Source organism: Budorcas taxicolor, chromosome 12 (genome assembly GCF_023091745.1).
Source record: "Budorcas taxicolor isolate Tak-1 chromosome 12, Takin1.1, whole genome shotgun sequence".
Taxonomy (NCBI): domain Eukaryota; kingdom Metazoa; phylum Chordata; class Mammalia; order Artiodactyla; family Bovidae; genus Budorcas; species Budorcas taxicolor.
Genome location: NC_068921.1, coordinates 65908831 through 65926525, shown reverse-complemented (window position 1 = coordinate 65926525; position 17695 = coordinate 65908831). Strand labels below are relative to the sequence as shown.

General features: G+C 36.9%; 1 protein-coding gene across 1 annotated transcript in view; it reads right to left on the bottom strand.

The window, feature by feature from the left end:
* The window catches only part of GPC5 (glypican 5), a gene marked incomplete at its 3' end in the record, with an annotated part of 839344 nt that overhangs the window by 514880 nt on the left and 306769 nt on the right, over positions 1 to 17695 (bottom strand). The window lies entirely within an intron of this gene.

Sequence of the window (17695 nt, the reverse complement as noted above, 5' to 3'; positions counted from 1 at the left end):
GTCACACATGCTGACTACATAATCATAGTATAATGTAGAATTCTATGTAATGGTAGAAGTAAAATATCAGGACATATTACAGACTCAAACATATGAGTTTAAAAAAATTGAAAAAATGATAAGTAAAATAGGATACAATTTGCTAGGATAGGATTTGATAGGATACAATTTTATAAAATAAGATATTCAAAATAAAATACCACATATTTCTGTTGTTATATTCATTTATATATATGTATATAAATGAGTGTTAAAGCTACCTAACCAGCTTCCCTTCCAGAGAAGGAAAAGCAAATTGGCTGAAACCTGTCTACAGCATTCTCCTCAACTTTACAAACATATACAAGCAGATATTCTATTCTTTGAGCTGAGTTTACTAAATTAGGTTTATATTGTATACATCTCTGCAAAGCTCTTTTTTACTTTTGGCCATGTCACCTGCAGGATATTAGTTCCCCAACCAGGGATTGAACACATACCCTCTTCAGTGGAAGTGGATTCTTAATCACTGGATCACCAGGGAATTCCCTGCAAAGCTTTTATTGCAACTGAAATATTACTTATTTCATGAACTTACCAGAAATCACTAGTTAATATACAAATGCCAGTTCTATGCTTTCTAACTTATGCACATCTACACAGAGATACACACACATACATGTGTCATAAATAAGGAGGTAACATAATGTTGGGTTCTATTTTTTAATGTCACAGATTTTTCTTATTAATTTGCTGACTTCTCCAACTCCCACTCCCTTATTATGGCCACTCACATATTTTCCTTCCCAGACAATCAAGTGCAGCAAACCATTATTCATTGTTTCCTATTGTTCTCAATATTCACATGTCCATGTACATTGCTCATAAACACACTCACACATAAATACAAATACATACATATTTATAAACATAGTCTATGCACATAGACTATATAATCGAATGCTTATAAGAATAGGATACCATGTGCTTCTATCATTTCACTTTCTTAGCCCTATAATATCACATAAAAAATCCATTCACATCTATTGATACAGCTTAAAAATTCATTATCTATGATGCTTACATAATCCTCCTTAGTGTGGCTGTATCCTAATTTATTCCACAGTCTTCAAATGAGGGGTATTTGTTGTGGTTGTGGTTAGAAGTCACTGAAAATATACACAACTATGTCTTCGAATACTCTTAGTACTTTTATTTCAATACAATAGTGTCTCTAGAAATTGAACATTTATTTAAAAAAAAAATTCTCCAGGATAACCAAGGACAGATGGGAGCCACCTGTGAGAGAATAGGATTGAAAGATGTTTGGGAGTCAGACACACAGCATTTTCATGGTTGTATTGTCAAGTCTACCACAGCAGGGCTTTAAATCTGGAAAAAGAAAATAAGTTATGGGTGAGTGTTCCAAATGTTATGCCTATCCCTTATTGGTGAGGTAGGTAGTTGGGACATAGAAAAACTGGGTAAGATTAAGGGGGCATTTCATGCAGAGATAGGCACAATAAAGTACAGAAATGTTATGGACCTAACAGAAGCAGAAGATATTAAGAAGAGGTGGCAAGAATACACAGAACTATACAAACAAGATCTTAATGACCCAGATAACCACAATGGTGTGATCACCCACCTAGAGTCAGACATCCCAGAATGTGAAGTCAAATGAGGCTTAGGAAGCATCACTGCAAACAAAGCTAGTGGAGATGATGGAATTCCAGCTGAGCTATTTCAAGTCTTAAAAGATGATGCTGTGATGCTCTCAATATGCCAGCAAATTTGGAAAACTCAGCAGTGACCACAAGACTGGAAAAGGTTAATTTTTCATTCCAATCCCAAAGAAGAACAATGCCAGTGAAAGTGAAAGTCACTCAGCTGTGTCCATGGAATACTCTAGGCCAGAATACTGGAGTGGGTAGCTGTTCCCTTCTCCAGGGGATCTTCCCAACCCAGGAATCGAACCAGGCTCTCCTGCCTTACAGGCAGATTCTTTACCAACTGAGCTATCAGGGAAGCCATTGGGAGGTAAAGAATGTGGTTTTTCCGCAGTCTGACCATCCACAGACAAGCCTTATAACAGAGGGATGTCAGCTGTTTCCTAAAGTGTTTTATCCAGGACAAGTCTTACCACGTTCAGAGACAAAAGACACTCCCGCCTTGAGAAACAAATATTAAGATTAGTGAAAAAAAATCATACTATTACAACATGGGTAAATAGAAATAAAAATGAAACACATGCATTCATTTTAACCTATAAGCAAGAGAGATTTTAAAAATAAAACAAAATTCATTTTATGTTTATGAAGAATTTGAAATAAGTTAGAGAGCTTGACATGTGATGATTCTTAGGTTTCTGGGTGGATATATGAAGGAGACAAGACGATGAGTTCAGTTCTTGATTCCTGGGTTTTGAATAGTTAGTTTGGGGACACTCTAAGGAAAAGTATCAAGTAGAAGGCTGGATACATAGGTCTGGTGCTCAAAGACTGTCTTGGATATATACAAATAAGGTAGTAATTTAACCCAAGAAATCAATTTCTAGTTGGCTGATGTGCCAAGAGTCTCCAAAGTGACTGCAGGGATAAACAGCTTTTTATGTGTCAAAAACCTGAAATCATCAGTGGTAAAGAAGGTGAGATTAAAGAAAGGGAGAAAATACATTACTGTTAATTACACTTCTTTTTTATATTTGAAACTGCAGTAAGTGGTGAAAAGGTAAAACGATGAAAAGAAAGTAGTTGCTTTCATTACCCAGCCATGTCTGATGATTTAGACATTTTAAAGGTGTGGGTGCTGCTCTCTGATTTATTTTGTATTCTTCATAAACATAAAATTAATTTTGCCTTATTTTAAAAATCCCTCTTGCTTGTAGGTTAAAATGAATGTGTATGTTTTATTTATATTTCTATTTGCCCATCTTGTAAGGCTAGTCAGCAGATGGGTCAGGCTATGGAAAAACCAACAGCAAAAGAGAGGAGGCCAAACAGTGGGGTGAAAGGATTCTATGCATTATCTTCTGGGCTGGGACTCAACAGTGGGACTTGTGTATATCCCAGTGTAGAAATAAGAACTCGCTATCGAAGACATTGATGATCATGGTGTGTATTTTAATTGCATAAAAATCATTTGTTGATAAATAAGTAATGAAAATATCACATTCTATTGGTCTATTATGAATTTTTAATATATCTATGAAGCATTCATATCTATATTCAAGTTAGTGAGGGAACTCCAATCTGTCCCAACAATACATATTTTTAAACCAGAAGTATTTCACTGCTTTTGGCATATGCTCTGAACTGGAGAATTCATCCTAGTAGTCTTTGTGAATATTATAACTCTCAATATATAGATATAAAGGATTGAATAAAAATAGTGAAAAGCAAAAAGAATAACATACAGGTAAAGGTAGTTAACTCAGATCTGTTTACTCTCATCTCTCCATGGACATAAATCAATTTTAGAAGGTCAAGAGAATTTTTAGTGTACTATTTTCACCTTGCTACACCTGGAAAAATACAATTCAAGCAAATTCATATAGGATTTTCAAAGTAATTCATTTTACAGACTACGTTGTCAGAGCCCACAGTGAATTTTAGGGTGACTTAACCCTTCTGTGATGTGAGGGGATAAATCTGATGGTCACATCTGCCAATGGTTTAGCTCTAAATTTAAAACTGTCTGGCCAGGTATTAAGCTACATTACCTTCAGCTCCACCCAGTGTAACTTACTGTGGCCAAAGCCCCAAATAAATCATTAAACTTACCTCTGAGCAGCATTTTCCAAAGTGTTTTTAGCAGAAAATCCATATTTGTCCAGGTAAATATAGCATCTTGGTTAGATATATATTGGAAATGCTCTCCTTAATATAGTTAATGACTATTCTTAAATTGTAGGATTTATTAGAGCCTTTGATGCACTAATACATGATGATAACCCACAATGATCTCTAGGAGATAAATATTTTATATAACTTTTCTCCACCCACACTTAAGATCATACAACACTTTTTGAAACAACATCTACTCCTAATACCTAAAAGAACATGAGTAAACAGCAGAAAACCGTTTTTAAAACCTCCTTATATGAACCACGAGCGATTCAGTAAACCAGAAATAGGTCTAAAGGACATGTGGGTTGACAGTCTGTCTCAGTTCTGCTCCAGCTCCCTAAGCAGCTCCGATTGTCCACCCGTGAAATGGAAATGCCCTAATGCCTGATGTTTGCCTTCCTGGACTGAGGATTGCAAGGTGGAGGGCCCAGTATAGGATCACTCGCCGAACTATGGAAATTACTTGCATGTCTATCAAGATTTTAATGTTTATTATTTTTGCTTTGCCTTTATTTCTAGTAATTTGATAAATGGGGTTTTTGACTGGGCTTAAGATAAACGCAAATATAATGTTAATAATGCCAGAGTATTTATCCACATAAAAGTTTAATGGAAGTGTTTTGTGCATTCATTAAAGAATCATAGATTATCACAATTGTCTTGCTCTGCTCTCATGGGAGATACAAAATGTTGGTAATTTAGGATTCACTGAAAAATTATAAATGCTTAAAATTAAATCTAATTCAATGCATTAGTCAAGAAGTTTGTGCTGCTGAGTCTGGAGGTCATTTCAGGTTACCGAAAACTTCCAGACACTTTAATAGGCACTGAGGATAGAGAGATGAAAAAGACCCAGTGAATTCTCTGATGAAGTGGTCAGAGTAGAAGAATAATCTGGCCCATGTGGGGTTGAGAGGAAAGGGTGATATACTTGGAGGAGCTTCCAGTTTTGCTGGTGAAGTGGTCAGAGTGAAAGAGTAATCCAGTTGATGCAGGTTGAGGAGAAAGGGTGATGTATTTTAATCAGGAACATGGATGCAAGGAGGGCAGGTCAGGGGACAAAGGATAAGATCGATGAAGGAAGAAGGGTGGTATCAAGACCCAGGGGACCTTGTACACCATACTGAAGAGTCTGGATTTTTTCATACAGACACAAAGAAAGTCAAAGTGGAGCAGACAGGTCAAATGGAAGACAATTCCAACAGTCCAGGCAATACAGCAGAAAGGCCAGACTTACCACTGAACAACAGGTGTTCATCAAGGAACTCATGTGTCCATCAACACTTGGACTCTACAGATACTGTGATGAACACAACAGCTACTCTCTGCCCTCTGGGCACATATAACTCAATGTAAAATATGTGAATAGTTAAATAATTGCATGTATGCAACAAGCTACACAGTCCATAGAAATCTCCAGGCCAGAATACTGGAGTGGGTAGCCTTTTCCTTCTCCAGGGGATCTTCCCAACCCAGGGATCGATCCCCAGTTTCCCGCATTGCAGGCAGATTCTTTACCAGCTGAGCCACCAGTGAAGCCTAAGGATACTGGAGTAGGTAGCCTATGCCTTCTCCAGCAGATCTTCCCAACCCAGGAATTGAACCAGGGTCTCCTGCATTGCAGGCAGATTCTTTACCAACTGAGCTATGAGGGAAGTCCAATGTAAAATATGTGAATAATTAAATAACTGCATGCATGCAAAAAGCTGTAAAGGAAAATTTAATGGTGTTACTAAAACATGATACAGAGTCACCTAACCTTTTCTATAGAGGCCAGAGAACACTTCTCAGGGTGAGCAGGATCTAAGATGAGACAAAAATGAGCAGCAGCCCTAGCGTCAGTCAGATAAACGTGTTGGGGAGCATGGCTGGGAAATAGCCTACGTCCAGAAAAATGCAACTGACAAGAGTCAAGGGAGAGGACTGCATGCTAAAAAAATCAAAGAGAACTCCAGCATGGCTAGAGCGAAGAAGGGTTAAAAGTGGTTCGCGATGAGGGTAAAGTGATGGTAAAGGCCAGATATGCAAAGCATTAAAGGTAAATATAAATGCTTTTAGATTCTATTCTAAGGTTAACAGGAAGACACCAAAAGATTTTACGTATAATATAGTTTACATTTGGAAACAGTATCCTGACTTTTGTCTAGAGGATAGAGTTGAGATTCTAACGTGGTTATGGAAAAATTAGTTAGTTCATTGTAAGCTCTAACAAGGCAGCTGCAGGCATAGTTGGCATAAACTCAGTGTCCAGCTGTGTCTGGTACACTGAAAGCACTTAACATATATTTGTTGCATGTTTAGATAAATGAGTGAGATTATCTGTTATTTTTGTCCATTTTTATCCAACCCAAAATTTTCTTAAACAATAAAAACTGTTTTTCAAGGTCTAAAGTTTTTTGTTTTTGGCAAACATCTTCACTGTAGGGCAGACATTTTCATTTTCTCTGAATGACCTTGAGGCATTAATTCTAAAATGTCTAGAAATATTTTTAGTGTGTCATTTGGATGACAAATGAAAAGGCACATTGCTCCTCTGAGTTCCCATAGTCTCAAGAAGCATAGGCCAATAAAAAGAACAAACATATAAATGGAAATTATTTACTGGAATATACTAGTTCTCAATTTGTATGAGTCAATTTTCAAAAGTATACATAACTTTTTATAACAACTTTATTGTTATATAATTCATGTACCATAAAATATATTCTTTTGAAATGTGCAACTCAGTGAATTTTACTGTGTTAACAGAGATGTGCAACTATCACTCTATTTAATTTTACAATATTTTTATCTCTCCCCTGCAAAAAATCCTATACACATTAGCAGTAATTCCCTGTTCTTTCATCCCCTCTCCAATCCCTGATAGTCACTAATCTATTGTCTATCTCAGTGACTTTGCTATTCTAAATATTTCATATAACTAGAGTAGCATAATATGTGGTCTTATGTAATAATTTCTTTCATATAGCATATTTTCAAGGTCTAATCACTGTAGCATAAGTCGTGTAACAGGTATCAGTATTCTTTTTTATTGCCAAATAACATTCCATTGTATATCCATAGAACATGTTATTTCTCCATTCATCAGTTGATAAGCATTTAGGTCATTTCCACTTTTTAACTCTTATGAATAAAGCTACCACAAATATCCATGCATTTAAGTTTTTCAAACATATGTATTCAGTTCTTTTGGGTATATTCCTCAGCATGAAATCGTCGGGTTATATGGTGGCTTAGTGGGTAAAGAATCTGCCTGTCAATGCAGGAGACCACCTGCAATGCAAGGAGACCTCAGTTCTATCCACAGGTCAGGAAGATCCCTGGAGAAGGAAAGAGCCACCTACTCCAGTATTCTTGCCTGGAAATCCCATGGACAGAGGAACTTGGTGGGTTACAGTCCACGGGATCACCAGAGTCAACCACCACCATGGTAACTCTATGTTTCGTGTTATGAGGAACTGCCAAACTGTTTACCAAAGTAGCTGCAGAATTTTATAATCCTTCTAGCAACATGTGAGTGTCCAAATTTCTCCACAGTCTCAACAACACTTGTTATTGTCCATCATTTACATTAAAGCCATCCTAGGGGCTGTGAAGTGCCACTGCTTCCTTGCAATTTTGATTTGCATGTCTTTAGGAACTACTGATGTAGGACATGTTTTCCTATGTTTATTAGTCATTTGTATACCTCCTTTGGAGAATGATTCTATAAATTCTTTGCCCACTTTTATTAGGTTATTTTTTATTGATATGTTGTTTAATTATATTAACTAGTAACTCCATGTAAACATTAACTTGGAGAGTACAATATATGACAGGGATGTCTTATTCCTGATTTTAAAACAAATGCTTCTAGTAATTCCATTTTGCTCTGGAATTATATAACAGTTCTAACATTTTTTTTAGTTTTCTGTTTCTATTATGCTTAACCTTTAATTTGAATGTATATTTCTATTATATTTGCATCTTACTTCATGGTTACATGTATGCTGATGCTATTTGGCACCACCCTTAAAGATATTCAGTATGAAGTGCATCCTTTATTATTACATTGTATACTTCATTTCTTGTTTGATTTTTCTTTTTGTTTCCTATTTATTCTTGGAGAACACCTGCTCTAACTCTCTACTGATCTGTTTAAATCAGCTGACCCCATACATGGCTCCAGGCTGGGGAAATGATCCAAAGATTTCCAGCCAGAGTATCAGCAGACAGATGAGGGAGATGAACAGGCTCCAAAGCAGAGCAATAAGCAAGTGTTTAAGACGTTTTCATCCATGGGAAATAAGTTCTATTTTTTTCTTGCTAAACTATACAGGGATAAGCCTAGAGATTGCATAGCCTACCTTGTTACCTCTTGAGGACAGTCTGCCTGAAGAAGAAACCAAGACAGACCAAAGCTTCACTGAGAAGTAGAGAAGCATGCTGATAACATTTATAAGGATCTAAATCAAGTTAGATCTTCAGTAATTTGTATATTTCAACTTAGAGTTGTGTGATTTAATAATTACCCCACCTTAGGAAGGTTTAAATGAATTTGACTTTCTGTCACTTTCAAAAAATCTCATCCATTATGATAACTTACCTAGAACACTTTTTTCCTCAATGTGTTATATCCAAGTATAATTTTTAAGAAGATAAAAACATGTGACTCTAAAACTAATATATGATGAGCAGTTGTGAAATATTTGTTCAATTCCTTAACGAGGGAATAAGAGCACAGTAAAGCTGTTCGAAAGTATCTACCAGTGTTATAGTCAGTGAAAGAAGGAACTCTAAGATTAGTTGTAGAAGGTGATTAATATTTTTCAGGTAACTAAAACAATAACTTTCCAGTCTTCTCAATCAGAAAAAAAACTTGTGATTTAATAGGAGAAAAATTATTTGCAATATGTCAATCTTATGTTAAATAACACCTAACATTACAGAGCATAGTATGATCCTTACATTATGCAAAAGACTAAATAAAAAAGGAAAAATTACATATACCTAGAGACAACTCAGGCTTCCCTGTTGGCTCAGACAGTAAAGAATCTACCTGCAATGCAGAAGACCTGGGTTGGATCTCTGAGTTGGGAAGACTCTCTGGAGGAGGGCATGGCAACCCACTCCAGTATGCTTGCCTGGAGAATCCCCATGGACAGAGGAGAATTGCTGGCTACAGTCCATGGGGTTGCAAAGAGTTGGACATGGCTGAGCAACTAATCACACAGTACAGCGATGAGTCAGTAGTGGCCCTATTAAATCATAGAAACACCATTGAGTAATATTTGCCTTCTTATCTTTTTTGGATAATTTTTCTCCATACTTACTACTTTATTGAAGGAAGTTATAACTGCCTATCATTTGACAATATGGTAGGTTGTTTTCAGAATGCTTCTTTATCCAATTCAAGGGTAAAGGCTTTCTAACCCTAGATTAAAACCTGGAGGTTACCTTGAAATGTGACCTTTTCCCAACTGTGATATCCAGCATCACACATCTACTATTGGTTGATGGGATGAAGTGGGATCTCCTTCAAATAAGACTATTCATATTATGTAGACAAATACAACTCAAGATCATTGATGAGTTTAGTACGTAGCCTAACACTGACCCTCTTGTACCCTACCATGCCCTATTCCTGCCTATTTTTATCACTATATTTCCCTTGAGTGATTTTGCCACCAAGAATGCTCCATCTACTTATTCTAGGCTCAAAATGAACACAGAGATGGCTGAAATGGAATAAGGAGAGAGTAAGCTTCAGTTTTAAGAGCTGGGACAGTCTGCCTGTCCCTGCTGCTGAAGTGTTGTCAGCCACCAGCCCTGGGGTCCACGCAGGTCCTGTGGGCTCAAAGAGAAAAGAAAAGCAGAAGGGGGCAAAAGATCACAGATATACTTTACATTCTTGATATGTAAAGATTTTGAAAATTCCTATGATTTCTTCCTTAGTTGTCAAATGTCAAAACAGAGAAGTGAGTTGAAACCCTACCCAGGACCCATCATAAGGCTGCCCACACATTTGCCCCACACACACTCAAGGCCAGCCAGTCAAAGACCAAAGGGACACTGAGAGTCAGAACCTTCTCTGACCATTGTGGATTGGGTTAGGTCTCCAAAGTAACAAAATGAGGAGTTTATTAAAGAAGAAGAGGGTCAGCGGCCACTACTGGGGACCTGCAACCCTTCACTTGGGAGCTTCCCAAACAGGAATAACTGCAGACAGAGGAAGACATTGCCCTGATTAGTTCTTGGGGCAGCCAGGAAAACACCTGGCATGGTCAGAGCTGCTGGCCATCCCCTCTGACCTATGGAGCCTAGTCCCTACCCTAGTATCATGGGATGTGACCACTGACATTGTGGATTCAGACATGGGGGCCACATCTTGAGAGGCACCGTTTTTCTTGTCACTTCCACCATTTCTGATGTGAAATGTTCTGCTTTCTAGGCACCAGCGAGGTTCTCTGGGAAGAATTCTCAGTGCAGCGCTGTATGGTCTCTTCTGGCCATAGGAATTTAGCCAGCTAAGATGAGTCATCAGCAGTCTTAGGTGCCATGGGGGTTCCACTGATGATGCTCTGTGTGCTGCTGATCCTGGAGACTCCATGCCCAGGAGTGGGAATGCTGCCAAGGGAGCTTAGTATAGACCCAGATCCCCAAGAGAGGCTGAGAGAAATGATGACTTTTATAGTCAGAATGGAGGTTGTGTGCTTAAAACTTTGTATTTCTGTGCATGGAGATACAAAGACTTGCCCTTCCAGGGGGGAAATATAAAATTACTGAGAAGTTTTGCTACTTTTAAAAGACTCTGGATACTTTAAATAAACCAGACTAGAAGCCAAACTTGAGAACTTACTGTAAGATATGGGAAAGGGGAAGGCCATGGATAAAGAGCTGAGATGCTACATTTCTTTCCTTGGGCTTAAACCAGATACTTACAGAAAGCACAGGAAGGAGAAAAATCTAAATGTTTACAAGTTCAGCTGATGGCTGACATAAGCAAGACTAAATTTTTTTTAGGAAATGCATCAAAGTAAATGTAACAAGACTACAACCAAAACAGCCTTCAAAATCCATCAGAAGAATGGAGAACAGCTTCAGATAGCAGCAACAGAAACTTTGGAGGTAAATTCCAATCTTCAGAGAAGCATAAAGCTGTTTTCATAAGACTCAAAAATGGAAGGGAAGAATGGGTAAATATAATTTAGAAGCAAAGGAAAAAAAAGACTCTCATAAAACTTCGCCTTTGGAGTGAGTTCTTAATAATAAAGACAGTCTGATCAAGCCTCCAAGTCAACACTTGCTAGAGGTGAGTGACTGGGCTGCTGTTCTTGTGGAAAGACAACATGAACTGTGGAAACCTGGAGCAGCATATTCCAAAGGCATGGAGACTGGAGACTTCTTAATTCATAAAGCCAAAAGACTGCTGATCTATGAGACTGATTTAATATTATTTCACACTCTCAAAACCAGGCAGCAGATGTACACAAAATCACCTGCAGAATCTAAAGTTATCAATGTACTTAAAAATTATCTGCACTAAAAATCAATTCATTGCAAATCTCCAACCAAGAAGGCTTTGCTGCATTAAGAAAACACTCAGGTAGAAAGGGAACAGCAAAACTCCAACAGAAACAACACATCCTTGTTGAACTTCATCAAGGGAAAAAAAAATTTCATGCAGTATTCAATTTAAAGAGAATTTATTCCATTTAAGGTAGACTAGAGGTGTCCAAACCAGCTGAAAACATCAGTGCTACATATGAACTGCTATATACTTATAAAATTCAAGCAAAAATTATTTCAGAAAAATCAAAAAGAATAGCTGGGTATTATTAAAACGTTTTTATTCCAAGAAGTCAAAAGATTATATTACAGGAAAAAGAGTTCTGTTAGCTCAGAGGAAATAACGTGACAAAGCAGATGTATACATGATGCAAAAACTGAGCAAGAAATCTTTAAATTTCTTCAGAACCTTTAATTCTGAAAATTATCCTTCCATTCCCAATTTCGTAAAAAAGCACGTTTGATAGGGGCCTGAGACTACAACCAGGAATGCTCCAGACAACAGATCCCTGAGGAAGGAGAAGCATCTGGCTTTGATGGTAAGGGAATGGAAAGGACCATGCCAGACATCTACCAGGCTCCCTCCAGTCTGGCCAACTCGATCCTAGCTCAGTAAGTCCTCCAGGAGAGAAAGACAGAGCTGGATAGTTAAAATCATAATCTTAACAAGAAAGCATGTAAATAAATACTGAATAAAAAAGGGAGTCAAAGGCCTAGAAAGAAGGCAAGGAGTCAGAATAAAAGCCTTCATATAGCTGACAGCAAAGATGGCCAAGACTAGTCCCTATCTTCAACATATTCCATTCCACAATACCAGGCATGGCAACTTAAGATGCAGACAGTCATTCACCATAAGGGTGAACTGTCCAACAACTAGAGCTGTCCACAAACCTGATGGACAACTCTTCCTGGAGATCTTTGTCCAGATTTCCCTTTAAAGGACTTTAAGCCTTCATAAGACATTTAATAATTTTTTTTCTCAAGAAATTAAGTAGAAATAAAGAACCATGGTTATCAGTCCTTAATCTTGAGTAATTCATACCTTAGTCTTTTTCAGAAAAGTAAAAATCACAAGTTAATCATGCAACATTCTCAAAGTTTTATGAAATAGCTATCCTTAAACTATGCAAGTTTGTTATCTAATATGTTCCTAAAAGAAATGTAGACTTACTGTGTATAAGGTACCTGAGTCTTGATTGGCCCTAATTACTGCCAATCATTTCAAGAGAGGTTATCAAAAGGCCAAAGTGACCACCCCTCGTCCCATGATTCACAAGTGTAGGGGCAAGTCTTCAAAAGAAGAAAGATTCAGATCTAATCAGACATGTAAAGAAAATTCTTACCAGCAGAGGTTAAAATATTATAGAACTATCAGTATATCATAAAATTTGGGTAGACAATCAATGAACAATAGAACTTGCCTCTAGAGAAGGAATAGCTCCAATATTCTTGCCTGGAGAATTTCATGGGCTGAGGAGACTGGTGGGCTCTGGTCCATGGGATCCAAAGAGTCACAACTGAGCAACACTTTGACTTGCCTCTAGTCAGAAAATTCTATCTCGTTCAACATTTGGAAAGAACTAAATGGGCTTAGTATTGAGAAGAAAACTCACTAATTATTGCTATATGCTTTTCTGCTACCAATTCTGTAATAGCAAGCTCCCTGTAACTATTTAGCATCCAGAATTAAATGTGCAAAAACCTTTCAGAGATCTCTATATATTAATAGAATGATGAGTTGGACCAAATGACCTTCTCATGGTCTAATGAATCTTCCTTTTCTCCTTTCCTTTTCTGTTAACTTATAGATTTTCCTATTTCCAGTTAGCCCACTATCATCAGATTCTGTCTGAGCTGCCTTTTACTCTAAAAACATATATCTTCCCCTTTCAATTGCTTCTAATTTAATTCTTATGTCATTGCCTTTTCTCTTGTTAAGCTCCAGTATTATTTCTCAAAAGAAACAACTCATTTGAACAATCATAATAGTTTGAACAATAATTTGAGAAATAGTAATTACAAGTTCAACATTAGGTCACCCCATTAGTTAAACAAAAATTAGGAAAAGGTGAACTTAATATCTTGTTGAAAACATCATCAGGATATATCAAATGACATTATGCTGGTATTTTCAATGAAGTCTTGTCTAGCTACTCATAAATTTTATCCACAGGTAGCTTGTTTTTAACCTATGGTCACAGCCCTTCATTCTCTGGTAGCCAAATAAAAGGGTTTCCCTGGTGGCTCAAGTGGCAAAGAATTAACCTGCATGGTAGGAGCTGTAGGTTCAATCCCTGGGTCAGGAAGATCCACTGGAAGGGGAAATGGCAATCCATTCCAGTATTCTTGCCTGGAGAATCCCATGGAGAGAGGAACTTGGTGTGTGTGCTACAGTCCATGCATCACTGAGAGTTGGACATGACTGAATTGATTTAACATGCATGCACACAGCCAAGTACAAAAATATACAGGAATGAAAGCTCCTAAACAAAATTAACTTTGCTTCAGAAATAATGCCTTCTTGGCTTTGTGTAGATTGTTGCAGGAGATCACTGAGAGGATGTGACTGCTGGTTCACTCAAGAGCAGGACCCAGGCAATCAGAGGCTCCTCATCCATCTACCACATCCTTGAAATATATGGGGTCACCCACCATTCCCACACTAGGAGTGGCTTCAGGGACACAGCCTTGAGAGACTAATGTGTTGCCTTAGTTTGTCTCATAGTCTCTATTATGTACAATTGAATATACATGATTTTTAGGAAAATATATACCACATTATTGAAAAAACAGAACAAAATTTAGTGTTTTACTATAAATAATCCAGGCTATTATTTTAATTTTCTTTTCAATTTATATATAAAGATATCAATGAGATACCTAAAAATACACATCAACTTATTAGGCTTTCATTTTACAGATTCAGATAAATATAGATGTGTAGAGAAGTAGTGATCAGATATCCCTTTTCTCAACAACATAGTTTAATTAGTGCATTAGTGCATTAGTGTGTACAATGCAGACACTTAAATGCAATATTGATAGGTTTTAAAACTGAAGTACGTAGCCATCCTGAAGTAATTTGGATGCAACCAGCTGAAACTGTACTAATGGTGCAAAGGTAAGAGACGTGGAAAATTGGTTTTCTATTTAAAAATACAGAGTGGAACTTTTATTGTTAAAAATCATGCTTTGGAACCCAGTTCAGTTCAGTTGCTCAGTCGTATCTGACTCTTTGTGACCCCATGAACTGAAGCACGCCAGGCCACCCTGTCCATCACCAACTCCCAAAGTTCACTCAGATTCACGTCCATCGAGTCAGTGATGCCATCCAGCCATCTCATCCTCTGTCGACCCCTTTTCCTCCTGCCCCCAATCCCTCCCAGCATCAGAGTCTTTTCCAGTGAGTCAACTCTTTGCATGAGGTAGCCAAAGTATTGGAGTTTCAGCTTTAGCATCATTCCTTCCAATGAACACACAGGACTGATCTTTAGAATGCACTGGTTAGATCTCCTTGCAGACCAAGGGACTCTCAAGAGTCTTCTCCAACACCACAGTTCAAAAGCATCAACTCTTCAGCGCACAGCTTTCTTCACAGTCCAACTCTCAGATCCATACACGACCACAGGAAAAACCATAGCCTTGACTAGACGGACCTTTGTTGGCAAAGTCATATCTCTGGCTTTTCAATATTCTATCTAGGTTGGTCATAACTTTCCTTCCAAGAAGTAAGTGTCTTTTAATTTCATGGCTGCAATCACCATCTGCAGTGATTTTGGAGCCCCCCAAAATAAAAGTCTGACACTGTTTCCACCGTTTCCCCATCTATTTCCCATGAAGTGATAGGACTGGATGCCATGATCTTCGTTTTCTGAATATTGAGCTTTAAGCCAACTTTTTCACTCTCCTTTTTCATTTTCATCAAGAGGCTTTTTAGTTCCTCTTCACTTTCTGCCATAAGGGTGGTGTCATCTGCTTTGGAACCCAGTGCAGGCTTGAAAACACACACTTTTTGTGGCAGCAATTCCCATGATGGTGACAGTTTCCCTAGGAAGGTGCCTCTTCCCAAAGAAACACAGATATGTGCAACTACACACAGCTATTTTAGAAAGTAGCTGAGTAATTATTACACATCAAGCAAATGAAAAAAATTCCCATGTGGAAACAGGTAGCACAGGCTGAGACACATACTTGCTATAAACTCCACACTCAACACAGTGCCAGACTTTCTTAGAGGGGCACCCTCAACTCCCAGGTGTGGGGACACAGCATACTGAAATTTATGAGATGCAGCAAAAGCAGGAAAGTTTATAGTGATAAACACCAACATTAAGGAAAAACAAAGCACTAAAATAAACAACCTAACTTTACACCTCAAGGAACCAGATAAAGCACAAACTAATTACCAGAAAGAAGGGAATAACAAAGATCAGACAGAAATAAATGAAATAGAGACCAGAAAAAAAACAAGAAAATATCAACAAAATCAAGAGCTAATTTTTGAAAGAGAAGAAAAATGACTAATCTTTAGCTAGAATAAGGAAAAAATGAGAGAAGACTAAAGTAAATGAAATTATAAATGAAAGAGGAGATTTACAACTGACACTATAGAAATGCAAAGGACCATGAGATTATTATGAAAAATTATAGGCCAACAAATTGGATAACCTGAAAGAAACGGATAAATTCCTAAAATTAAGATCCTACCAAGACCAAGACATGAAAAAACAGAAAACTTGAACAGCACCAATAATGAATAAGGAGATTTAATCAATAATTAAAAAGAAAAAAAAACTCTTACCAAAGCTCAGAACTAGATGGTTTCACTACTGAATTCTTTCAAATATTTAAAGAAGAATTTTATTTTCTCAATTGTATTTCCATAAAGCTGAAAAAAACCTTTTTATTTCTACAATGGTATAGAATCAACATTCAGTTGAGCTTCTTGGTAACATTTATTCCATTTAGAAAATATTAAAACATTGAAATTAACCCAGATGCTGCATTCTTGTTTCTTTAATAAATTAAAGCATTCAATTATAGAAATAAATAATGTTCTAAATTTAATCAATAGGAAGTATACTTTTAAAATACTGTTTTTATTTACAGAATGAATACATGATTTCCTATCAAGTATCATGCAATCATTTAATCAGTTCCTACCAAGAAAATCATTCTGCCATTTCCTCATAATGAAATTATTTTTATCAAAAAATTAGCAATTAAAATCATCAATATTAAAACTCATTGTAGATTTCAAACTAATGCTCTTTAAAACTTTTAGGTTTTTCTTTTCCTTCAGGAAAATCTTCACAATTATCTGCTTACATTAAATGCCCATTTAAAATACTTTTTGATTTCTATATCACAGTTTAAGAAAGAGGTGTTCATTTTAAAAGTATTTAAAACATCAGAGAAATCAATAATATATTTATAAAGAATATAACATAATAATAATTAGTAGGCTTTAAACAGTTATCTCATAGAAAACCTAAACTCATTTTAATCTCAAAAGAACCCTGTGATGTAGGTACAGTTATTGTTCCATTTTACCAAAGAGAGCTTCCCTGGTGGCTCAGACAGTAAAGCGTCTGCCTACAACGCAGGAGATCCGGCTTCAATCCCTGGGTCGGGAAGATCTCCTGGAGAAGGCAATGGCAATCCACTCCAGTATTCTTGCCTGGAAAATCCCATGGACGGAGGAACCTGGTAGGCTACAGTCCATGGGGTTGCAAAGAGTCGGACACGACTGAGCAACTTTACTTTTTACCAGAGGAAACTCAAGAAAGATTAAACAATCAGGTTCCCAAACTCACAGCTAGTAAATGGTAGTACAGATGGGAAATGTACTCAGAGATTAGGACTTGTGTTTTTAATCTTCATACTTCAATGGTTCTCTGTTAATACTTTATTAGATTTTTGTCTTAATCCCCAGACAATTACAAAATTAAAACATTCTAAGTTAGATTTTGCTTCTTTAATGGTTTTATAAATAGAAGATATTTACGATTTCCTCAGGAAACCAATAATTTTTTTTCCAGTTGAAATTCATCCAACAGAAGTAAGATGCATCAGGTACCCCTACAGATTTCTTAAAGTGGATGGATACAAGTATTTACTGAAGACAAGATTTGAAAGTACTAGATCTCAGAGATTGCTCTGGGAACGTGAGAAAGTCATTATTTTCTGGCTCACCAGTAATTTATTTTGAATTTATTAAATTCACTGATGTGTGAACTGGTTATCAAAACTTGATAAACAGCTTATAAATCACTTTGAACTTGGCAGAAATAAATATTAATGAGTCAATTTTCAAGGAA